The sequence below is a fragment of the Dasypus novemcinctus genome, chromosome 15 (genome assembly GCF_030445035.2).
Source record: "Dasypus novemcinctus isolate mDasNov1 chromosome 15, mDasNov1.1.hap2, whole genome shotgun sequence".
Taxonomy (NCBI): domain Eukaryota; kingdom Metazoa; phylum Chordata; class Mammalia; order Cingulata; family Dasypodidae; genus Dasypus; species Dasypus novemcinctus.
In genome coordinates, this window is record NC_080687.1 from 42,595,478 (window position 1) to 42,622,058 (window position 26,581).

General features: G+C 34.5%; 1 protein-coding gene and 1 long non-coding RNA gene across 3 annotated transcripts in view; one reads left to right on the forward strand and one right to left on the reverse strand.

Moving 5' to 3' along the window:
• Positions 1-8,085, forward strand: part of LOC131273418 (uncharacterized) — a 135,333-nt gene extending 127,248 nt beyond the window's left edge. The window contains exons 2-3 of the long non-coding RNA XR_009180621.1: positions 5,686-5,785; positions 7,482-8,085. This is a non-coding gene — a long non-coding RNA (uncharacterized lncRNA). The remainder of the gene's footprint in view (positions 1-5,685; positions 5,786-7,481) is intronic.
• The window catches only part of GPC5 (glypican 5), a 1,751,919-nt gene that overhangs the window by 173,576 nt on the left and 1,551,762 nt on the right, over positions 1-26,581 (reverse strand). The window lies entirely within an intron of this gene.

The following is a 26,581-nucleotide window of genomic DNA, read 5'->3' on the forward strand; positions in this document are numbered from 1 at the left end:
TGAGGCTCTGATTCATGTGACAACATGATGAAGCTTGAAGACATTATGTTGAATGAAATAGGCCAGACACAAAAGGATAAGAATTGTATTATCCCTCTGATATGAACTATTTAGAATAAGCAAACTCATAGATCTAGAATCCAAAATACAGGTTACCAGGGGCTGGGTTAGGGGTAGGAAATGGGAATTAACGCTTAATTTATACTGAATTTCTATTTGGGTTGGTTGCAAAATTTTGGAAATGGATAGTGGTGATGGTAGCACAACATTATGAGTGTAATTAACAGCACTGAATTCTATACGTGAATGTGGTTAAGAGGAAATTTTAGATCATATATGTGTTACTAGAATAAAAATTAAAAGATGGAAAAAGGAATATTTTGTGTTGGCCCAACTGCTGGCCATTTGGGGAAATATATTCTAAATTTACTTGAGATTTAAAGCTGTATATGGCTATAAAATTCTAACGGTCATGAGAGCACTGGAAGAAAATTTATTTGAATAGTTTTGCAATTTTGGATTATCTATTTATAAGTTTCATCCACTTCTAATGTTTTATTCAAATTGTTCAGTTTGTCTTGTGAATCTACTGTCCGTTCTTCAACTTTGCCTATGATTTATTTCATCTATCTTATCAGTTTAATATAAATATAGTGAAATTAATCAATAAAAAAAGAATAAAAAACCTTAATAGCCAGAAGCAATTTTAGCATTGAGTACACATTCTCTTACTCTAAGTGGCAGACAGCTGAGAAAAGATGGAAACATTCTCTTGCTTCATATGATATTCAACATCTATAGGAGTGGTGAGAAGCCTTGACTTCGAAACAACTTAAACTTAGTGTGGGAAAGCAGGATGTAGGTGTGCTCTTCTGCCCTCCTTCAGACTACATAATTCTAAACATTCTTTTCAACATTCTAGCCATTATTAGAATACGTTGGTGGAGCTAATTTTTCTAAACCTTTTTTCAGTGTTTAAAATGTTGTATACTTTTCAACATTTTTTTTGATTCTTGGATCTTTTGGTCTTATCATTTCTATAATACATAAGAATGATGACACAGGAAGAAGTAAATCTCAGGCAAATTTGGTTTGAGGAAATACCTCTTTTTGACTATTTGGCAAACATAAGCTTTCATCTATTGACAATTAAGCATATCACCAGTGCTGTTGAAATGCTTGCAAGCCAAGAAAGACATTTATTTTTTCCTATTAAAAAACCTGAAAGACCCAATGATGAGAAAGAGTGAAAATGAGATACTTTCCAGAAACAAAACAGAGGGGATTAAAAACCCCATCAAATAGTAACTCATTCAAATGTATGTGTCAAATCATTGAATTACAGAGATCTCTTATAAAATTCTGTATTAGGGTAGCATGTACGGTACTGGAAACCTTATGAAACCTTTTGAAAACCTGGGAACTGGGAACCTTCAATATACTTAAAAATTTTAGTCCAGACACAAAATGACACATTAAAACTATTGAGCAGTAATAGATATACTCTTTAAATTGCATTGAAAATTCTCAGCAGTGTAGGAAATGGGAATTTTTAATTATTTACAATTTTAAATTATTTTTCTTATAAGGTCATTTGCCTTTCAAAATATATTTGCTTATTAATTTACTTATTAATTTAGAATATTTGAAGGAATTTATATGTATAAAACATTAATTATATTTAAAATGGAACTTTTGTTCTTGATAATATTTTTTAAGCTAGAACAACAAAAAAATCTTAGTTTATTATATTGTGAAAATCAACCAGAAACATGTAAGAATCGCCAGATTTTATCCTTATATATTCACTGATATCTTGTTTCCATTTTACTGTCCCTGTTTATCAAATTAATAACCTTGATTTTAGAAAATATTTATGTTGGATTGCTTTCTATCAATTTTAATATATGGTGAAGATCAATGACAATTTTAATTAAACATTGGAGGAAATATCCTCAACAATACTTGAAAAAATATTTAATTGTTAAAATAGTGAAAATCACAAAAGAAAACATCCTATTTTCCTAACATAATTAAATTTATTTGTAATTTTGGAGAAGCAGACAAATGTATTTTTTCTTAGTGTAGTTTTTTCAACATTAATCAATTCTGACATATATGAAGGGCAGCACACTTTACCATTCTTTTTGCTGGCATTCTACTGATTTGTAGTGATTCCTGAAATTTTATATGATTGGGCATTTGTACTTTGTAACAACAAACTTATTCAGTTGGTGCTGACCCAGATAACATGTTAATATTTCACTTATACTGTGCTTAGGAGGAAAATTAAGGGAACCATGTTCAGCAAACATGTGAAATACATTCACAGTGCGATTAGAAAAAATCCTAAATACACACAAAAGCATTTGGTATACTCTTTCTTCCCAAACTTGACAATGATATTACATACTTTATTGATTTCCAATTTATAAATGCCTCTTCCCTACATTAGGAACATAAACTGAGCCAACTTTTCCATTGCTTAAAAATCATCATTTTAGAGCAATATTATTGAATTAAGATATTCTAATTCAGTATACATTGAATCTCTAGTGTCCCACGGACAAATCACATACACACTGAAAATTTTTATTTATGAACTCAGAAACAATACCATGCATTCAGACACTGTCCTTAATTGAGTACCTTTGCATGTTAATTTATTTGATTCTTTGGTCATAGATATACCATCATTTAATTAATGGAGAGAGCTCTGGAACAGGGGTCAGGAGATCTGAATTCTAGCCCTAGTTTTGATACTTAAGGGGTGTGTTATTACCCCCTATTTCCTATATAAATGTCTTTCCCAACTTAAAGTGCTACCATGAGGATTTTTTTTAAAGATTTATTTTTATTTTTAGTTACCCGCCCCTCCCTTTGCAGCTTGCTTGCTGTCTGCTCTTTGTGTCCATTTGCTGCATGTTCTTCTGCTTGTCTGTTTGTCTCCCCTTGTTGAGTCATCTCGCTGCACCAGCTCTCCATGGGCACAGGTCAGCTTGCCTTCACAAAGAGGCCCTGGGATGCAAATCCAGGGCATCCCATGTGGTAGACGAGAGTCCTATCTATTGTGTCACAGCCGCTTCCCCATGAGGATTTTAATATAATTTAATTTCAAGATAATTATTTAAGATATTCTTTCTTCCACCCCATACACATAATAAACACTAAACACCTTCTCACATTACCTTGTTAATGCCTTTTACTTTTCGTTCGTTTCACAACCAAACAACTGTTACTGATGGGGAAACATATGATAATAGAGAAGATTCACCATTTCCAAACCCTAGTGGTAAATATTGTTAGCAGTTTTGTATGCATCTTTTCAGAAATTCTCAAAGCATACATAATATATGGTCAACATATATGGTAAACATATATATATATATATTTACCATCTCCTTTTGTAGTGATGAGATTATACTCTACAAAATCATCTCCTCCATTCTTTTGTAACAAAATATACATTGACCACTTTTTATATGAATACATTATTTATAACATTTGCATATCATTCTATGGAATGGTCATTTTAGCATGTATTTAATTAGTTTCTGTTAATGTATTTTTGAATAATTCACAGGGTTTTGTCCCCCATCTCACTGGACTCTTTAAACAACACTACTATGGCAGATACCACATCAAAATTGAAATTGTTTACATGTCTGCTTTTCTACTTGGTGTGAGATTCTTTGAAGCAGTGACCATATCTTTAATTATGTGGATTTTCCAGAAACTGACCTTAAAAGGAGAATTCATATACAAGTCATTTATTAAGGACTTGCTCCCAGGGTAGATGAAGCAGACAAGAAGGAGAGGAAGTCAGGCAAGGTTATGATCACATTAAAAAAGAACAGAGAGTAGACTTCAACCTAATTTCATAAGGAAACTCTAGAGTTTAAACCAAGCCTTGGTGCTATCTTAATCCAGGCAACAGGTCTGGGGCTTTCATATTTTGCATCTGTCAATCATTGGTCAGTGGCAGTCTTAGAGCGATGTGACCTCCCAGGTACTTCCAGCCCTCCCCAAGCCAAGGCCTAGTAGCCCCTGTAGCTGAATGCCAGTACTCCAAAAAAAAATCTCATGTAAGCATTTAATAAATATTGAAAGGCTGGCCAAAGAAATGACAAATTCCAGAACTCAGGGTTGCTTCAAATTTTATTTGGATACATTGAAGACTTTTGATGAAGAGAGTGGTGACCTCAAAGTAATAACTAAGAAGATTATTTCAGCAGCATTGTGTAGAGGAGATTAAGGTAAGAAAATTATAAACAGGAAAGGTATTTAAGAGAAAATTGCCATTGCAATAAGGGTCTGTTCTAAGATGGAAGCAGCATTAATGGAAGGCAAGAAATGTTTTTGATTGATATTGCAAACAAAGATTCAGTCATTCTTGATGACTGACTGGATGTGTAAGAAAAAGGAAAAGACAAAGAGGGAAGTTTGGGGCCCAATGGGCTTGCTTATAGAAAGACAAATAAAAACACAGTAGGGGTAAAATTGGGGTAGTCTGATAGCTATTATTAAGGAAAAGGAAATATTCATGAAGCAAATTGGAAAAGTAGAATTTGATATTGGAGATATAACAGACTGGAAACATCAATTTGAGATTTGGGTTTAAAGATGGAAGAGCTGAATATTGGACATGGAGGTGAATTTAAGAGAGAAGTTCTGGAATAAAATATTAGAGGAGACCAGAACTATGTATGGTAAATGCCACATGTAGAGAGAATGGGAAAGAAAGGAGACAGGAAGAATGGAGGAGAAACAAAACACAGAATATACCTACTATAGTACAGTTCTAAGAAGGCCAAAAATGAGATCGTGCTTCCAAATGGTTAAGATGGTTTAAGCCTACCAAATCCTCAGAGAGTTTAAATACAGAAAGAATTGAGAAAATTATTGGATAGCAAGTAGAGGAGATACTTTAAATCCTTAGATGGGAAATTTAACTGTGATAGTGAAAATTCATGTCAAATTGCAAAGTATGTACCAAAAAGAAAAAGAAGTATGCATTTTCATGTTCCTCTGACAGAAACTTAAATTGTTACAACTTTTCTGGAAAACAATTAGGCAATACATGATAAAAATGTTTTAATATGTGGAAACATCAGTTCATTAATATTAAGAAATCAATCAAGGATAAAGTCCATAATTACAGATCACAGGTAATTAATCATCATGTTAGCTATAGTAGCAAAATATTGTAAACAGTTTAAGTATTCAACAATAGGAGAATATTTAAATGGTGAAACAACTAAAAGATGAAATCTTACACAACCACTATAGACTATGAATTCAGAGATTTTTCTTAGTATCATAATACAGTTATTTGATAAATGCTAAGTGAAAGGAGGCTATAAAATACATAAACTTTGTAAAATTTGTTTTCTGTATATTGTATGTGTGTATATACATACACATTATCAGACGTATATTTACATATATATGTACACACACACAAATACCCACATGTATACACATAGAACAAATCTGATAATGCTGAAACGCTTTCCCTGATTTTCCATTGTTCTAATGATAAAAATCCAAGTTCCTAAAGTGGCTCACAAGACCCTGCATGGTTGGTTTTCATCTGTTCTATAACCTCTCCTCCTCACTTTTTGTGTTCCAGCCATATTGGTGTACTTTCAATTTCTCTAATACATTCCACTCTGTCTTATACAGGACTTTGTGCATATTGCTCCTCAACCTGAAGCAGTCTTCCTTCCCTCTTTGCTTGGATATCATCTCCTTGGGGAACATCTGCCCACTAAAGTTCAAACAGGTTTCTTCTTACAGACTTTTAGAATTGTGTTCTTTCCTTTCTTCAGAGCAGCTTTCAGTTTGTAATTTTACTTTATTGATGCAATTACTTGAATAATATCTGTCTCCCCCATGAGGCAATACGTGCCTTGAGCATTATGACTTTCACCACTGAACCTCCTAGCACTGAAGGTCATAACTAATTGTTAAATTAATTTGCAAACAAGGCATTAGACAAATTGAATTTAACATGCCTGGCATGGTATACACAGGCAGTCCAGTAAATGTCCCCTAAGCTGTTGGAAATATGGATCTGTTGTCCCTAAGCATTATTTGTCTAGAGAATTGTCTGGGAATTGTTAATAGATAAGTGTAAACATAGTTGGTGGTGGATTTAATTGCTCCCAAAAAGACTTTAGAAAGACAAAAAAGAAAAAAGAAAAGAGCAAAACCTAAGTCTCCTATAATTAATCTTTATCTACCATCCTATATGTATTTGCCCCCATTCTACCTTATTCCCAAGATCTACACCCCCAGCTTGCTGGGGCACATGACTTTTCTCAAGTATTTATTTCTTTTACCAAAGCCCTGTTTCTTTCATGCTTTTCAAATTCCTTTTAAAGTGCTATTCTTTTCCCTTTCTGGATCATTGACTGAAGCACATCTCTAGCTTTCATAGTAGACATGGATTTTATTACTTCGTCTTCCCTCACTTAATTTGTGATGCTTATTCAACACGAATCACCCCCTGCCTCTTAAGATGTATTTTATTATCCATATAAGGTTTTAAAGTCCTTTACTAAAAGGCTTATTCATCCTTATTTGTCTCACAAGTGGTCCACAGCCCATAATTCTGATATATAAAAATCAAATCAAAACAAAACAAACAATTCAAAATGAAAGAGAATTTTAAAAAATTATTTTATTTGGCACCAAATCCTGACCTGGCCTGAATTTCATGTGGTGGCAAAACTTGTCCTATACTGATGTAAGGTTAATTGCAGTGTTGCCCAAAGTTTGAATGAGGTATAGCTTTAAAATATAAGCCCTGCATTATCACTCTAAAAAAAAATCCTAAAAATTCTAAATTCTGAAATACATATAATGTGAAACACACATAAGTGCATCATATAGGATTATAGGCCTGTACTTGGTAATGGGTTTTGTACTTATTAATAGTTAATAAATATTGTATGTTTATGTGAGGCCCTGTCAGTTTCATGCCACATATTTTCACCAAATACCAACCATGTATGTGATTTTAAAAGCTAGCTGATATAATAATAATAATAAATAATACATTTCTTTTGCCTGGAGAAGCTCCCAGTCTAGTGACAAATGCCCATATAGACAAAGAAGTCTGTGACAATCTGGTGAAGAATGCATTTAGGAGACACAATTCAGAATGAGGAAATGCTACAATAAAATTAAAGGTGAATTTCCATGATATTATAGATTAGAATGTGTAGTTTAACAGTTTTTGAAGTGGGAAAAGTAATCTGTGAGTCAGTTATTTGTTTATAGATGTATGATTCATACCAATGTACAAAAAATTGAAAGATAGGAAAGCTATTCAGGTGATGCTGACTTTATTAGTTTTCTAGCAAATACTTGGGTTGTATATATAGATGCTACTAACAGTCTAAAAAGTGGAAATAATGCCACATCTGACGTAAAAAAAAATGATTTGTGATGAATCCATTTCCTGTTTTCTACAGCTTATCTTGGAGAAGTCGAAGTAGTCACCCAACAGAGTGATTTGTTATACTGAGGCTATCAGTGCTGGCATTACTGAGGAGGACAACCTTTGGAACAGAACTGGGGCTCACAGAATCCACCTGTTCTCTTTCATTTTCGTGAATTTCAGTATAAGACTCTAGAAAACTAGTATATCTGACTTACCCTCCCCCACTTCCACACACTCTACATGAGGGTGCTTTGTAGTAACTTCTAGTTTTCTGGCATTCTGTTATGCCATCCTTTAAAAATATTATGTCAGTTGTTGCTGTAATTCATAAGTAGCTATTGGTAATTTTCCTTTTATTAAATGCTATATATCTTTTACAAATGCCAGATCCTTACACCTTGGGACATGACATGGAGTAAAACGTAGACACGAATCCAATTTTTGAGCAAATATTTAGAAGGAAAAGACGACAGAACTGAAACCTGGGATCAGAGCACTAAGGAGTTGCAGTTTCATTTCTGGAACCATGTTTCTACCATATATTTAATTGGTATTTGCATGAAATAAAATGAATTTTCCTTCAAACTGAAATAACTTCATTATATTTTTAGTTTAGTACCTAGTAAAAGAACTAATTGAACTTCTACCTTATATTATTATGTTTATTATTAATCTGCATTTGTTAGGCTTGCTACCATAATCTTCAAAGTTAAAAAATTATTCAAATCTGATAAGAATAATAATGACTATTCATGTAGGTCTTTAAAATTTCCTTGAAACTATGTATTTTATAATTACTTCAAATTCTTTGTACTTTTCCTCCTGTAATTGGGTATTGAAAATACCTGACTATGTAGCACCTAGAATGCTTTTGCTATTTTTGAAATTTGATTGACCTTATCAGTCAACTCAGTTAATAATGAGCCAAATCAACCAAAATGTTCATAAAGAGAAAATTATTCACTTGGAAAATTCTTTAAAATAAGTTCTTGTGAGTGGGTGGGTAAATAAAGAATTTCAATGTAATTAATACAAAATCTGTTTCCTTGAAGTAACACATTGCACCTGCCTCTCCATCTTGTACTCCAATCCCTCTCTTCATCTAAGGCCTCTTGCTTCAAGAAAGGTAACCACTAACTGCTAACTTCCTACACTCTGAAGAGCTGCCTTTGGCTCCTCCTTTTCTTTTCCTGCCTCATCCCTGCCCCCAATTAAGTTGCTAAAGTCTGCTGATAAACCACTGAAGTATCTTTTTATTCCATTTGTTTGTTCACCCTTTCTTCTTGATGTTAATTGTGAAACCACAGCACATTTCTCTTGGAATTTCTGCTGTAATTGCCTATCTGTTCTCCCAGTCATTCCAAATGAAGCAGAGCTATCTTCTAAATAACAAATTCCAACTTATTGCTTCTCAGCTTCTAACTCTTCAATGGCTTCCCAGTGCCTTCAGTATAAAGTCCAATGTGATATGCTACATTTTTTTTTATGGCCTCATTTCTCCCTTCCCAATGGAAACATTGCATACTACAGCCACAACTCAAGTTTTTTTGAATCCCTTGAGGTCAGAGACATTTATCTTTTACAATACTGTATTCCCAGAATCTAACACAGTGCTTGCTATTTAGCAGGTTTTCAAAAATAGCTGTTATTTTAATTTTTAGGTTGATAAATGCTGGATTTTTTGCATATGGGATCCTTTTTTTTCTTTCATTTTAGATTTTAAATAAGTTTAGATTGCTATCAAAGTTACCTGAAAATGCCCCAATATCTAGATCCTCTGGAGCCTGAAATACAGGTAATGGATGCATCTGGTCAGCTGTCAGTTTTGATTTTGGTCAATGCAAATTGGCAAATAGAACATTTGCTCATTAAGGATGAGTGTGTATTTTTCCTCTTGGTACCTGAAAAATGACAATCAACTCTTCATTTTCAGAATTAATATTCTAAAAATGACGGACTACCAGTGGATGAGAAATGATTTAGTAGCGTGGTTCATTCACTTCTACATTGTTACAGCAAGTAGAAGGTAAAAACATTTAAGTATGAAAAGAAAGTGAAGTTAAGAATGAAAAAAAAAATCTTTTAACTTGGCATGATGATTTTGTTTTCAAATAATGTTCCTTGTTAAACTACTATCTCAATAGGAAAATGTGACATACTCTAAAACTGTAATCAATGTTTATTAGAAAATTAGATGTTTAAGCATAGGATCCTGAAATATAACTGACAGGAAGAGATTCTTTCAAGTTTTCAATGCAGAAATGATCAAAATACAATTTAATAATATTTCTTCTGAGATTTGCTCCTCCTATATCAGCAATAGGCAGTTTACCATGTGTGCTTTCCATTTGCAGTAATGGTATGTTCTAATAAAATATATCTTATCAAATTGAAACATCTTATTTTGTGTTTACAAGAGTCAAACAACTTATGAATAAGGACTTTATCTGGCAACTCAATCAAACCATTATTATTGCTTCAACAAAAGAGGAAATGGATGTATTGAGTCACAAGAGAAGACTATTATTTTTGTCAGACTCTATATCATGGTTTGAAGAAGCTGTAACACCTCCCTTTGAAGCACTTAGAAAAATTAAGAGCATTCAATCACAATGTTGAGATACAAATTAATATTCTTTGGTAGACAAAATCACACAAAACACCATGCTGAAATTGTTCGCAATGAGTAGCAAAAGTATTTGAGTGGATTGACTTATTCAACAGATGTTTATTTAGTGCTGTCTATGTGCTAGGCACTTTGGTACATGCAGGAGATATTGTAATGAACAAAACACTGCACGTACTACAGTGCTCCTTGTGAACAATTCCACGACATATTATATGTCAGACCCTGCAATCTTCATTGTAGAGGTGAAGAAATAGAGATAAGGAAGGCAAAGTAAAATATGTAAATTACGAGCTGCAGAGTCCAAGTCTGCCTGCAACACATGATCTTATCCTCTCCACTAGTTGCTTCTGTCGGGGAGGTTGTCATAAAATTAAACTGGGTATCGTGGTAAAGACAGAAGACAGGCTCCAGTGAATTGACAGTGAGACAAATATAGGTAAGTAGTTCTAATGAGGGTAGACTACACTTTCGAGAAGTTTAGCAGCAAAGAAGAGATCTGGAGTAACTAATAGGCATAGGGGCAGGCTTGTTGTTTGTTTTATTTTCTTGTTTTCTTCTTTAACCTGGGAGGAACTTATTTTTGTTTGCATGCTTAGCTAGGGGAGCATAGGAGAAAATTATTGATATTGCAGGATTGAAAGGGAATAATAGATCGAGGACAACTTGGTAGCAGAAAAGAAGTTAAAATGTGTACATGGAATTTATTTTAAAGGACAAGTAACTTAAAATACCTACAAATATAGGCTCATCATAAAATATTCAAATAAGAGAAATGTATAAAGGAAAAAGTCATAGACTACATATCTCATTTCCTACAACCCTAAATGTCACTGCTATCCTTAAAGCAACCAGCAATAACACTTTGCTGTATAGCTTTCCAAATATTGTGTGTATGTGTGTTTAAATTTTTCATAGTGAGTACAAGAATGCATTTTTTTGTGATTTGCCTCTTTTGCATAATGCATCTTTGACATTTTTCCATACCAGCACATGTGCATCTATTGTATTTTTTAAAATTCTAGAATAGTTTTAGATTTACAGAAAAATTGTGTTGATAGTAGAGAGATTCCCATATACCCTACACATGGTTTTCCCTATTATTAACATCTTTCAATAGTATAGTACCTTTGTCACGAGTAAGGAAATGATATTGAAACAGTATTATTACCTAAAGTCCATATTTTATTCAATTTCAGAATCCTTTCCAGGGTCCCAGGACATTTAGTCATCATGTCCTCTTGGGCTCCTCTGGACTGTGTCAGTTTCACAGACTTTCCATTTTGAGGGGAGCTGGACAGGTGTTTTGTAAAATGTACTTCAGTTGGTATTTGTGTGATGTTTTTTTCTCATGATTAGACTGGGCTTATGTGTTTGGGGAGTTAGACTACAGAGGTCAAGGACCATCCATATCCTCTCAAGGGCATACCCTATCAAGCTCACTTATCATAGTTGATGCTAAGCTTGAGTACCTGGATGAGGTAGGGTTTGTCAAGTTTCTGCACTGTAGGATTACTCATTTTTTTTCTTCCAATTCTCATACTGTAACTTTTAGAAGGTAATTGCTATGTATAGCCAACATTTAATAGGGGGGAGTTTTCTTCCACCTCTTTGAAGGCTGTGTATCTACATAAATTATTTAGAATTCTTCTGTACAGAATAATCGCCTATTTTTATCCTTTTATTTATTTACTCAATAATTTATTAATATCAGTATGAACTCATGGGTGTTTATTTTATAATTTGTGTTATAATCCATACAATTGTATTTATTATTTTATTGAAATTGCTCTAGCTTGGTCATTGAGAGTTCCTTGAGTTGGGTCTTTTGTCCTTTGGTACACCCCTATCATTGTGTGTTTTGTTTGTTTTAACTCTTATTTCCTGGCACTATAAGATGTTTTGGCTCATATTGTATAGTTTCTTTCTCTGTCCTAGAATTGGCTATTTCTCCAAGGATCCCTGGCTCCTTTTATTGGAGAATGCTGTTAGGTCCTAGGTGTACTTGTTGCTATTGTGTATCATCACTTCGAGGCTTTCTTAGCTGATAGAGCAAGGAAATACATTCTAACCTATGTACATCCACACATACATAAATATTTCATGTGTACCCATCTCTATCTATATTAAGATAAACGTGAGTTCATACTCATGTCCTCAACTCTTATCTATTACTATATTTAGCCACTTCCCCTTGCTTATCCGTAACCTCCCACTCCAACAGTGAGAAATCTGACTTCCACCATTTGCCAACCACTTACTTAATTGTTCAGTCCCAATATGCATGTGAATTACTAACCCGTACATATGTGGGAAATAATCTATTCAACCGGTCTATAGGTGTTCATACACTTCCTTTTACCTTTGGTCTTACAGACTCCATGCATTTCCAAAGCTATTTACGTCAACACCTTGCCCTGACAAACAATTCAGTGAAGTTATTTCATACATTGTAATACAGGTTGTTACATTCTGCCTTCCATCATTAGATTTTTCTGATCTCCTAAATATATATATATATATATATATATATATATTTGAAGTTGCATACATTAAGGTTCACTTTTTGTGTTATGCAGTTTAGTGCATTTTGACAAATACATTGTGATAAATGCATTGTGCCAGGTACCCACAATTTATAGTATCATACAGAATAATTTCACCGCCGAAAAAAATCCCCTGTGCTTTACCCATTCAACTTTCCTCTCACACCCTCAAATCTTGGCAAATACCGATATGTTTACTTTCTCTATAATTTTGCCTTTTCCAGAATTCTGCATAAATGGAATCATATATTATATAGCCATTTCTGACTGGCTTCTTCCATGTATCAGTACGCCTTTAAGATCATGCCTGTCTTTATGTGGCTTGATAGCTCATTTCTTTTTATTAATGAATTATATTCCATTGGAAAGATGTACTATAGGTTGTTAATACATGCACTATGGAAGGACATTATGATAAATCATGTTTAGCTTTGTGAGACTCTCACAAAAGTAGCTTCAAAAGTGGCTGTATCAATTTACATTCCCACCAGCTATGGACAAAAGTTCCTGTTGTTTTGTATCCTTGTCAACAATTGGTTTTGCCAGGTTTTTGGATACTAGCCATTCAAATAGGTGTAGTAATGTTCAGTTTTGTTTTAATTTGCAGTTCCCTAATGACAAATGATGTTGATCATTTTTTTTGTATGCTTATTTGCCACCTGTATGTCTTCTTTGATGAGGTGTCTATCCAGATCTTTGCAAGGAATAACACTTCCCATCAATTTAGATAAGAAATGAAGGCATTCACTGGGTATTTTTACAGTATATCAACTGTGTTTACTGAGAGTCCCTGATGTAAAGACCACATGAAGGCAGAAAGAAGTCAAGTACATGTTTAATGTTCTAGTTGGTGAGTTTCTCATGACAGATGAAGAACCACCATGTATGGAAAGTGGTCCTATTGAAAGCACCCGTATAAGGGTTAGAGGAAAACTATACCCAACAATTCTGAGCCACCCAGCCAACTGAGGTAACATAAAATGACATATGCCCATTTGTGATAACCCCTTCATCCAAAAACATGCAGTACCAAATAGCATTATTTTAATAGTTATTAATAATTTAGTCTACATAAACCAGCTAGTAAAACAATGACCAGAGTTTTATATTAAATATTTTAAGGATAGAAATGACTATCTTAATATTTATGGAAAATCTGAAAACAATAATAATAAATCCAGATATAGGCTTAGTTTTTAACTTAAAGAAAATGAGTTTTATTAGAATTTGAAGGGTTGAACAAATCAAAAGAGGGAAAATAACTGAAGTAATTAATGATGGAATATTTATTTAATGGTAGAGATAAATAGTAACTACTCAAATAAGTAAATCTACACTAGGAAGAGACTTCACTTGGGTTTTTTTTTCCAGAAGTATACAATATTCTTAAGAGTATGTCAGTAATTAATTCTTATATTTTTAAAAAGAGTTATAAACTAAGAAGGCACTTTAATAGATACATAACAATGGATATGGTGCTAGTTAACAAAATAAATTCTGTAGAAAACCTTACTGACCTATTTCACGTGTAGCAACTTACTATAATACTATCTAATAAGAGAAGTATAGCTCTGACAGGCAATAACCAAATGTGGAAAAAAGCACAAACATACCATGTAACTTCTCAAACAAAACCAGTTTTATATGTGCTCACCGAAAATTGTACAAAAATGGGGATTTATATATCATGTTTTTATAGATTATTTAGAAAAGGCCTCAAAATATTTGCCATATAGAAGTATATAAATATATGCCGTAAAAAAGTACTCTGTATCCTAAGAGAACTATTATACTATATCCAATCTTACATACCCCAAATAAGAGTAAATAGATGTGATTAGATTAGAATATCACTAAGAGTATTAATCGTACTTGGAATGAGATGTCAGCTTTCATATTCTCTTTTTTTATTTACATTTTTAAAAAAGATTTATTTATTTATTTATTTATTTCTCTCCCCTTCCTCCCCACCCCGGTTGTCTGTTCTCTGTGTCTATTTGCTGCGTCTTCTTCTTTGTCTGCTTCTGTTGTTGTCAGCGGCATGGGAATCTGTGTTTCTTTCTGTTGTGTCATCTTGTTGTGTCAGCTGTCCGTGTGTGCGGCACCATTCCTGGGCAGGCTGCACTTTCTTTTGCTCTGGACTGCTCTCCTTACGGGGCACACTCCTTGTGCATGGGGCTCCCCTACCCAGGGGACACCCCTGTGTGGCAGGGCATTCCTTGCGCGCATCAGCACTGCATGTGGGCCAGCTGCACATGGGTCGAGGAGGCCCGGGGTTTGAACTGCCAACCTCCCATTTGGTAGATGGATGCCCTAATCACTGGGCCAAGTCCACTGACTCATATTCTCTTTTCATTGTGTAAGAGCCTGCAAAGTGCCTGGCACCTTACAGCCATACTTAATAAATATTTTTGAATGAATACATATATTCTAATCAAATTTTGATGCAGTAATATTTTAGAAGAATTAGTGTTCATAATTCCCAATTAAAGTTAATATGCAGCAGTACAGTGAAAGTGTCTCTCCAGAGTGATTTACCATTTGTTTCTACAAATTGCTCAAGACCAATTTTATGTTAATTTCTGGATTCTGGGATTCTATCTCCATAAGGATATTTCAAATTAGAGTCTCCAACCTACTTGAGGTTGCATGAAATTTGAGTATCTCATGAAATTTTCTTGACCCCTAGAGCACTGAGTGGAGTTAAGATTCCTCACTGGCTGGCAAGGAGAAATTTCTTAGCCACACTCAACTGTGTTCTGATTTATTTTCTAGCCTATCCAGGCAGCGTTTTTCCAGCAATCTGCTTCAAAAACACATCTCATCTCTTGGCTCTATGAAAAGGAATATTGTAACCCAAGCATCTTGATCATCTTAAAATGAAGAAGAAGCATTTGGCAAAATTCATTATAAAGATTCTCAGCAAATTAGAAAGAGAAATTACTTCCTCAACCTGATAAAACCTACGTTAACATCATACTAAATGGTGAAAGACTGGATGCTTTCCCTTTACAGAGAAGAGTCAAGGATGTTTGATCTCACCAATTCTATTCAAAATATACTGGGTGTTCTAGTCAATGCAAGGAGAGAAAAAAGATTAAGTATATATGGTTTGGAAAAGAAGAAACAAAACTGTCTTTATTCATAGAACTCATTATTATCTATTTAGAAAATCATAAAGAATCTACAAAAAAGCTAAATTAACTAACACATGAGTCAATTAGTCAATAAAAACTAATTGTATCTTTACGAATGAGAAAAGACACTTGGAATTTGATTTTTAAAACCATATTTATATTATATAAAAAACACAAGTATAGGTTTAACAAAATACAGGCAAATTTTGTAGCTGGAAACTAAAAATTGTTGATGAGAAAATTATTATAGACTTAACGCAATAGAGAATTATGGTATGTTTATGAATTGAAAGATTAGACATTACTTAGAAGTTAATTCCCCCCCATTTTGATCTATAGAATCAATGCAATCCAAATCAAAATACCAGAAGGTTTTTAAAAAAATAGACAACATGATTCTAAAATTTATATGGAATTAAGAAAAATCAACTTTTAAAAAGAAAAAAGTAGGAGACTCACAACCTAATTTCAATATGCACTACAAAGCTACAGTAATTGATATAATGTGGTGTTAATGTAAGAAGAGATGTAAATCAGTGAAATAGAATAGAATCCAAAAATAGAACCACAAATACATAGCCAATTCATTTTCAACAGCAATTGATTTTCAATAGTGAAAGAATTGCCTTTTCAAAAATTGTTGCCAGAATAGTTGAATAACCAAATTAAAAAAAAGAAACGTGATTTTTATCTCTTACCATATACAAATATTATGTAGAAATATACCATAGACCTAAGTGTGATACCTAAAACTCCAGAACTTCTAGGAAAAAAGCTAGGAGAAAATCTTTATGAAATTACGTTAGGCAATGATTTCTTCAATAAGACAAAATATACATATTATAAAACAAAAAAAATTGAAAAATGGATGTCATAAATATTTTTAAAATATGCTCTTCAAATATATTGAGAAAAAAACACAGAATGGGTTAAAGTATCTGTAAATAATATATCTGATAAAGGAATTACATTCAAATATATAAAAATTCTTATCACTATTAAGAAGACGAAATTCAGTTAAAAAAAAGTAGGTTTAAAATTTGATAAGGATGATGTATGTAAAGATGTTCAACCTCGTTATTCATTGGGGGATGAAAATTAAAAAATGAGATATCACTACATGTCTATTAGAACATCGAAATTAAAAAAAATAAAGTAACAAAACCAATATCCGGTAAAAATGAAAACACCTGGAATGCTTATACATTGGTGGCGGGAATATAAATTACTACAGCCACTTCGAAAAAGAGATTTGCAGTTTGTCTTATAAATTTATAGATACATTGCCATACGACACAGCAATCCCATTCCTAGGTATTTTAGTTTCATAAACTCTAAAACAAATATCATACAATGGGTTATCTTAACAACAGAATTTTATTGGCTCAATGGTTTGGAGGCCAGAGGCTTGCTTTCCCCACCTCCCACAAGGGGTAAATATTTTCTGGCTGACCTGCAATCTTTGAGGTTCCTTGGCTTTTCTATCACATGGCTGCATCTTTTCTTTCTCTTCTGGATTCCAGTTTTTGGCTTCTCCCCTTACCATTTCTTTGTGGCCTTCTCTAGAAGGCTTTCAGTAACAGCCTTAAGACCCAACCTGATTCAGTTGGGCCACACCTTAGTTGCAGTAATCTTATCAAAGCAGCCAAATTATAATGGGTCCACACCCACAGGAGTGGATTAAGATTTAGAACATGTTTTTCTAGGGTACATAATTTCCAATTCATCATGCTTGTAATCATCCAAGAGAAATGAAACTATATGTCTACACTTTAAAATCTATATGCCACTGTTTATAGCAGTATTATATAGAATAGTACCAAGTTGGAAACAACTAAAATGTGCTTTAAATGGTGAATGAATAAACAAAAAGTGGTGCACCCATACAGTGGAATTCTACTATTTAATTAAAAACATAAGTGAATTACTAATACATGGAACAACAAGAATAACTCTCAAAAGCATTATGCTGAGTGAAAGAAGACAGAGTCAAAAGGTTTCCTAATATATGATTACATTTATATGAAATTTTGGAAAGCAAAAAACTATAGGGACAGAAATAAATTAAGTGGTTCCCTAGAGCTGGGTGTGGTGGGAAAGATCATCAGAGACATTTCTGTCATGATGGAAATGTTCTGTATTTTGATTTTGATGGTGGTAGAATTACACATTTGTCAAAACTCATCGAGTTGTTCATTTAAGATGTCACCTTATAAAAGTATTCCACAACAAAGTTGACTAAAATGATAACCAAAACATCTATCTGTGAAGGTCTGAGTCTGAAAACCACATCCAGATCCAACAAAGGCTTACCTTATCTGATTCCCACTTGTCATGTACAACCCCTCCCTATTTTCATTCCCTATTTTTTTGAGTACCTGTGGTTTTCCATTTCTTTCCTATGAACTCACTGCAACATGTATTGCATTGTTATATTTATCCAACACTTTAACTGAATATGTAACAAAAAATATTTTGTTTTAGCTCAATTATCCATGTTCCAAAAGTAGTTCTTTTTTATATGTGTATATTAATTTATACATGTTATTCATAAATATGAATACATTCTCATGACATTTTAAATAGCATTGAACAATATGAAGTGAAAAGTAATCTATTTTTATTCCTTTTCCCCCTCAAATCCTTTCACTAGGATTAATTGCTATTAATAATAATATGATTCCAGAGTTTTTAATAAATAGAATAATTGTGTGTGTATTGTTGAGCAATATATCTCTTTCCTATAACATTATGTCTTGGAGAACTTTCTACATCATCATATATATATATATATATATATATATATATATATATATATCAATCTTTGCAATTATGGCATGTACAAAACAGAGCACATAAATTTATTTTTCCATTTCTCTATTGTGGGGCAATTAGACTTTTTTCCAGTTTTGAAAGTTTCCATTGGAACATTAAAATGGATTCTACTAGATATTTATTTCTAAAAGTTATTAGTGTACAGGTGTATCGTGAGCTCTCCTCTTATCCAACTATATTGCCTACTATGTACTAAGTGCTGTGCCTATAGTGATACAAAGAAATATCCTAGAAATTGTAAGGATACCCTGTTTCTTAAATCCTACATGAAATTGCCTCTAGCTGTCATTTCACATTTTCTGGAAAGTCCTCCTCAAGATTTTGGTAAATTATCTGTAGGCTTATAAATTTGTGTTTGTCCTTCCTACTGAATTTCTGTCTCTCTGTTGGTTTAGTTTAGTTTTAAAATAATCTAACTCTTCCATATATGTATGACTCTTGTTTTGATTGTTTTGACCCAATATAACTCAGCATTTCCCATAATGTTCATAAAAAACAAAAATCTTTCATAAGCATATGTATTTGACAGAATTGACTGAAGTTTCACAGAGCCAGGGAGATTTATGTTACAGCTTTTTACAGCAATGCAAACAATCTAAAGTTTCCTGTTAGTCATCATCTTAAAATTCCAATGTTCCTTGGCCAGCTTGGGGTTCCATTTCCAGTTTGTTGTCATGTAGTGTAGGCTTCCTTTCTATTTCCTCTTTCTCTTATTTTTCTTTGCTTCTTTTCTTTCTTTCTTGCCCCTTTTCTTTCAGGAAAAAAAAAATTCTCCCATTCCTCTACATGGAAAATTTATGCTCCCCTTAGCTAAATTAACAACACAGTCCTCTCTGGACCCATACTGCAAATTCAAATGTGCTTCATTTGTTATGGCCCCACCCAATTAAGTTAGTAGACAAAGGTGGCATCCTCTTTAATCTATTAGATTAAGGGGGTAAAGGAGACAGACTCCTACCTTCACAAAGCTTAAAATCTAATAGTGTACAGATCTATTGAACTACTGTGCAGTAGAAGAAGAATCATGAGAATGCCAAACAGGTTAGAATTAATTCTGCAATGAGGCATTATGAAAGCCTTCAAGAGGAAGTTATAGGAAGTGGATGCAGCTCAAGTGGTTGAGTGCCTACTTCCCATGCATGAGGTTATGAGGTCGTAGGTTCAATCCATAATACCTTTTAAAAAAAAAAAAAAAGAAGTTTTAATTGAGGATGAGTGACAGGGAAGGATGGTTTTCCATGAACAGTCATGTCCTCTGAATTTGCAAAAATACAAACGGGGAGATACTGCTGATCAAGAGTCCCCACAGAAAACATGTCACTAGTTTCACTGCCTTAAATAATACGTTATCAGCCTAGTGTAGGTGGGTTCCACTGTTCATGGCCAGTGCACATAAATATTCAGGTGGGCTGAGAACAAAGGACCAGCCTAAATAAAATAATTGTCACTGTATATGTTCATTATATAATTCTTAGCTTCCATTTTTTTAAAATGTTATTTTCTCTGTCACCATTATCAGTAAAAATATGCCTATCTGTATAGTTTAAACATGTTTTGGAGGGCCAAAAGTTTGGTCCTTTTGAAGAATGTGGTAACAGAAGCAATGAAGGCATTTCTGGGTCTGAAAGATAAGGCAGCTGTCCATTTGATCTGAAGTCATGGCAGTGAAAAGAAAAAAAACACAGCACCGGGAGAAAATTTAAGGAACATGCAGGAATCAAAGTGAAATCAGACATGCCAATCACTCCCTCACTGCTGAAACCACCATCATCAATTAAAGAAACTGCACTTAGGGAGCCCATGTGGCTCAGGGGTGGAGCTTTGCCTTCCCACATACGAGGTCTGGGGTTTAAACCCCAGCCCCGGTGCCTCAAAAAGCAACAACTGCACTATACAGCTAGAAGAGGATGATGCCCTTGAACTAGAACACTGTCCATAAATACCTGGGAGAAGAGAAAAATTAAAACTGTAAAATTATAACAAACAACTGTAGAAGAAAATATGGATCAATACATTTCAGGTAATGCAATTCTCCTCCTCCTCCCTCCAAACCTATCACAAAGTATAAGGAACTGTAATACAACTCTCCCAACTTAATAAAAATACCCTCAAACAGGCATTTGAAGATGATCAAATTTAGAAAATGTCACATTGAGAATATTTTCATCTAATATGTACTACCTATTCCATGTCTTGGATTACTTACTTCATTTAGTTTTCCTATCTCTTTAGCCTTTAAAAAAAAATGTTACGATATTGACACTGAAAATTTCAGGCAAGGTAATTTACATAATGTTCCTTAATTTGGGTTTGACTAATGTATACTCATAATTAGAATCAGGTTGTTCAGCTCTAAGTGGAATACTGCAAAAGTGCTCTGGTATCCTTCTCAGGTATCACGTCCCCAAACACATGGTGTTCCAAGCCTCATATTAAGGAAGACAATCTAGATCATGAGGTCAAGGTGTTGTTTGCCTTCTCCACTGCTTAGTTACTATTTTCCCTTTGGAAATAATCATTATTCTGTGGTGAGACACTTTGAGAACATACAACTAGAATGCTCTCCTTCTGGTTTCTCCTATACATAGATTATCCCCTCATGTGTCTTGCCTGAATCAATCTTCACATGATGGAAGCAAATTGTGATTTTTTTCCTCACTCCACCCATCTTTCCGCATTATCAGTCACACTTTAAGTTAAGAAATTGGGGAAACGGACTTTGGCCCAGTGGTTAGGGCGTCCGTCTACCATATGGGAGGTCCGCGGTTCAAACCCTGAGCCTCCTTGACCGGTGTGGAGCTGGCCCATGCGCAGTGCTGATGCACGCAAGGAGTGCCCTGCCACACAGGGGTGTCCCCCGCGTTGGGGAGCCCCTGCGCCCGTAAGGAGAGCCACCCAGCGCGAAAGAAAGTGCAGCCTGCCCAGGAATGGCGCCGCCCACACTTCCCGTGCCGCTGACGACAACAGAAGCGGACAAAGAAACAAGACGCAGCGAATAGACACCAAGAACAGACAACCAGGGGAGGGGGGGAAGTTAAATAAATAAATAAATCTTTAAAAGAAAAAAGAAAGAAAGAAATTGCCCTCTTTTCTCCTCTATTTAATCATTAAATCATTTTTAAATTTACTTATTATCATGATAAGCTCATGAATTACTAATTTAATTAATGGGTTATAAAATACATCGTGATCCTTGTTTATTTTGATACTCAAATTTTCCCCAGTTTTGGCTAGTGGGAGTCCCTTCAAACCATTTCTGTGCCCTTTTGACATACATGAGCCCATTATTTTATTGAGTACGTTCCTAATTTTTAATTTAAAAAAAATTATGTCCAGTTTCATCTTGTACTTGTCTTGCCCCAGCCCTGGAAACAGATATTTCTCCAAGGAGTTCCCATATGTTTCAGTAGGGTCTGGTCATTTAAAAATAAACAATCTTGGAGCATAGTTTACTTATCACTACTGGGGAGTCAGTTTGTCATTTTATGGGATAATATGATATGATATGATATGATATAATTAATATAATAGAATATAATATGAGACAAATAAATATAGTCTATCCCCTTAGTTACATAATTAATACAATTTACTTCCCAACACCATGCCTCTACTTAAAACTTATGAGAGAGACAGAGATGAGGAGAGAGTACATGAGCGTTAACACTTCTAGGACATTTTTATAAAGTCATTTCTGGAAGCAATGCTTAGAGAAGCAAACAACCTTGGCTGCGTTTTTTTCTTTCTAACTCCTAAATATAAATATCTCCCATTTGTGTCTGTAAGGATGTTTCCCTGCCGATGCCTCCCTTCAGCGATGCTTAGATGTGGTAAGAAAATAGTTTCCAATGTGTCTGCACCCATGTGCTTGTCAATGCCTCCCTTCATTTTACTGGATCCCAGAGGATTCCCTACCTAGGCCTAAAGTCTATTTTGCATTCACTAAGCTTTAGGGGTGAAATTGTAAAATTGGATTGAAGGGATAATCTTTGAGTAACTGGTATAAAAATGCTCAGGCCACCCCAGAGAAAAATGAACACTGTATATAGATTATGTTATCATGCCCACAGATCATGGTGATGAATGGGACTCCACGGAGAAGACTTGAATAGTGCACTGTTCTGTGAGCAATGCACTTGCCATCTTAAGATAGCCAGGCACTCATAGAACTTAAATCAGGCAGGATTTTACAGGATCCGTGATATAGTCCTTTTTAAAACCACTTTAGATAGTCATTTGGTTTTCATTTTATTTTCAGTAAGTGCAGAAGAGGTGGGAAACACAGCTTAGCTAGAATGGAGTAAAAGAAGATTTGATACTTTCTTTGATACTCTTTACAATAGAATTTATTCTTTATTGAACAGCATTATGAGAGAAAGAAAATAAGATTGCGGTCAATATAAAGCAATTTAATGTTCACTAAATTTAGAGACTAATAAGGTTATTTATAATATCTTTTGGAGATAATAACAGATGTGTTTTTTGATTCTATAGCTGATGTTACTCTCATAATTTCTCTGATTTATATACAAAATATTGTATTGCACATATTAAAGCATATTAGGCAAAAGCTTGTAAGCTTATGGTGTAATTTAATATATAGAACAAATCTGTTTATATTCAGAACTTATGTGACACCACAGACTGACAAATATTGTCATATTGTAATTATTACAAAGTCATATTGTAGAATTTCCTATATGATCTATTAAAGAGGAATAAAGATCTTTGGTGATACAGAAAGTCAGAATTTCACAGGTCTTTTATGCCTACAAATGGCCGATATATAAACTTTTTCTTCCATGCATACTTTCCTTATTCTTTCTTTTTCCGTATGAGTTGCCAGGTAGTTAGCTTAATGTTTTCGCTGTAGGCACAGACCAGAGTGGTTGGTGGTGGGTCTTAAGAAACAAATGCCCTTTAAGTATTATTGGCTTCTGTTTTAGAGAAACTCTAATCCTTAGGGGACAACTAATTTACAGGTAAATAGAAAGTATATGAAGAAATAGTAAAGGAGAAGTTTTCACAGCAGTTAGGGAGAGACCAATAAGATCTGGAAGAAGAGTGTGAGAGAAAGCAGGAGAGGACTAGTTTTTCAGGGGAAGGGCCTTAGGAAATAGGTGTGAATCCCAGGGATTGTTGTCAAGTGGGTGATCTACAGAAGAATGATCTTGATGCTCACAAGATGATCACACTGGAAACTAGAGGATCACTCCTTCCATCACTAGTTCTTTTGATGAGAAATTTTTTGTTTTGTTTTGTTTAAAGATTTATTTCTTTCTTTCCCCTCCCCCCTCCCCCAGTTATCTGCTCTCTGTGTCCATTCACTGTGTGTTCTTCTGTGACTGCTTCTATCTTTATGAGTGTCAATGGGAATCTGTGTTTCTTTTTGTTGCGTCATCTTGTTGTGTCAGCTCTCTTTGTGTGGGGTGCCATTCTTGGGCAGGCTGCACTTTCTTTCACACTGGGCGGCTCTCCTTACAGGGCACACTCCTTGTGCATGGGGCTCCCCTACGCAGGGGACAGCCCTGTGTGGCACAGCACTCTTTGCGCGCACCAGCACAACACATGGGCCAGCTCCACACGGGTCAAGGAGGCCCGGGATTTGAATCTTGGACCTCCCATGTGATAGGCGGACGCCCTATCCGCTGGGCCAAATCCGCTTCCCTTTGATGAGAATTTGAAATACTTTGCAGCAAGCTCATGCTCATTGACAGTAGAATAAATGATCCATGTGGGCTAGTCTCAAAGCAATGTTTAATTCAGTAGTAAAGGCTGAAAAAAAAGAGATGAGATCTTGAAGACTTTCTGTGCTGAACAGAGCTAAATTTACCAAATTTAAAATATTTTCAGTCATTATTCCTTCAGATATCACTTTCTGTAACCACTCTTTTCCCCTTTCCATTGGGTTATCTAATCACACATATATTATGGCACTCAAAATTGTCCCACATCCCATTGATACTGTTAATTATTTTCGGTCATTTTTTCCTTTCTGTTTTATTTTAGATAGTTTCTATTCATGTGCATTTAAATTAACTAATTTTTAAAATGCAATGGCTAATTTGCTCTTAATATCATCCAGTGTATTTTTCATTTCAGATATTAAAATTTTTTATCTCTAGAAGTTGACCTTGGTCTTTTTTACAGGCATACCTTTTTATATTGTGCATCACTTTATTGAGCTTTGCATATCTTGCTTTTTCTTTAATTGGAGGTTTATGGCAACTCTGTGTTGAGCAAGTCTATCAGCTCCATTTTACCAGCAGCATATGCTCACTTCATGTCTCTGTGCAATATTTTAAGTAAGATATGTACATTGTTTTTTATGGCATAATGCTATTGCATGCTTAATAGACTATAGTATACTGTAAACATAACTTTCATATGCACCGGGAAACCAAAAACTTCATGTGATTCACTTTATTGCAATATTCACTTTATTGCGCTGGTCCAGAACCAAACCAGCAATCGAGGTATGCCTGTATATCTTCCATGTCTTTCCTTCAATATTTTCCTCTCCTTCCCAAATGTAGATATGTAATTATAATAACAGTTTTAATGTCATTGTTTTAGTTCTCTAGCTGTTAAAAACAATTACCATACAGTAGGTTGACCTAAGAGCAGTATTGAATTAAAGTTTCAAAGTCTAGAAGGCTTGCTTCCTCCTAGGTCGGTATCTTCTGGATGGCTCGCAATCTTTGGGGTTCCTTGGCTTTTCTGTGACATGGCAAAGCATGTGGCAACATCTTCTCTTTCTCTTCCATGTTACTTTGGCTTCAGCCATATTGGATTAATGTCCATCTTCATTCTGTTTGACCTCACCTCAACTAACAACATCTTGAAAGGTCCTATTTACAAATGGGTTCACACCACAGTATCAGGTGCTGGGACCTCAGCATGCTTTTGTGGGGGACATGATCCAATCACCAATAGTCATTGTCTATCAACTGTGTCTTTTCTGGGCTTGTTTCTATTCATTAATTTTTCTCTTCATTATAGATCATATTTTCCTGCTCCTTTGCATGCCTGGTAAATTTTTATTGGATGCTAGACAATATGAATTTTATCTTGTTTGTACTAGGTATTTTTGTATTTCTTTAAGTATTCTTAAGCTTTATACTGGGGCGTAGTTAATTTTTTTAGAAAGAGTTTGTTCCTTTTGAAGTTTACCTTTAAGCTTTGTTTGGTGATAACAGAACAGCTTTCAGTCTAGTTCTAATGTGTCCACATGCTTGAGACAACATCCTTCTGAGTACTCTACGAGATAAGGTTTTTTCCACACTAGCCAGCGAGAACACAGACTATTAATGATCTTTTTTGAGTTCTGGGCATCATTCTGCTAGCTCCTTTCCTATGGTTCTTTCTTTCCTCTCTCATGTATGCCTTTATCAGTACTCAGCTGAAGGTTCAAGTGAAATCCGGAGCTCTGCCTACCTTGGCCTTTCTGAATTCTCATCTCTGTGAAGGAGAGCTAAATTTAATTATTTTGTGGGTGTGTATTATGTTTCTCAATATCATTAACTTTCCTACTCATTAATTTCATGTACTGTCTTAGTTTGCCTGAGCTGTTATCACAAAAGGGCAAACTGGTCTTGGCTTAGACAACAGGAAATTTATCAGCTGATGGTTTTGAGGATAGAAGTCTAAAATCAAGGTATCAGCAAGGCAATACTTCTCAAAGTCTGCAGCATTCTGGTACCAGTTTGTCTGAATTCTTGGGGTTCCGTGTCTTATATTTCTGCCTTTTGTCACATGAAGGTGTTCTTTTTTTTTCTCACTTCCTTTACTTCTGAGTTTTCTCTATAAAGTCTGGAGTAATCTGGATTAACACTCACCCCCATTTAGTTGGGCCACACCTTAACTAACAATAACATTTTCAAGAGGTCCTGTTTATAATGGGCTCACCCTCACATGGACACGGGGCAAAATTAAAAACATGTCTATGTTGTGATGTATAATTCAATCTCCCATGCTTATCAACAAA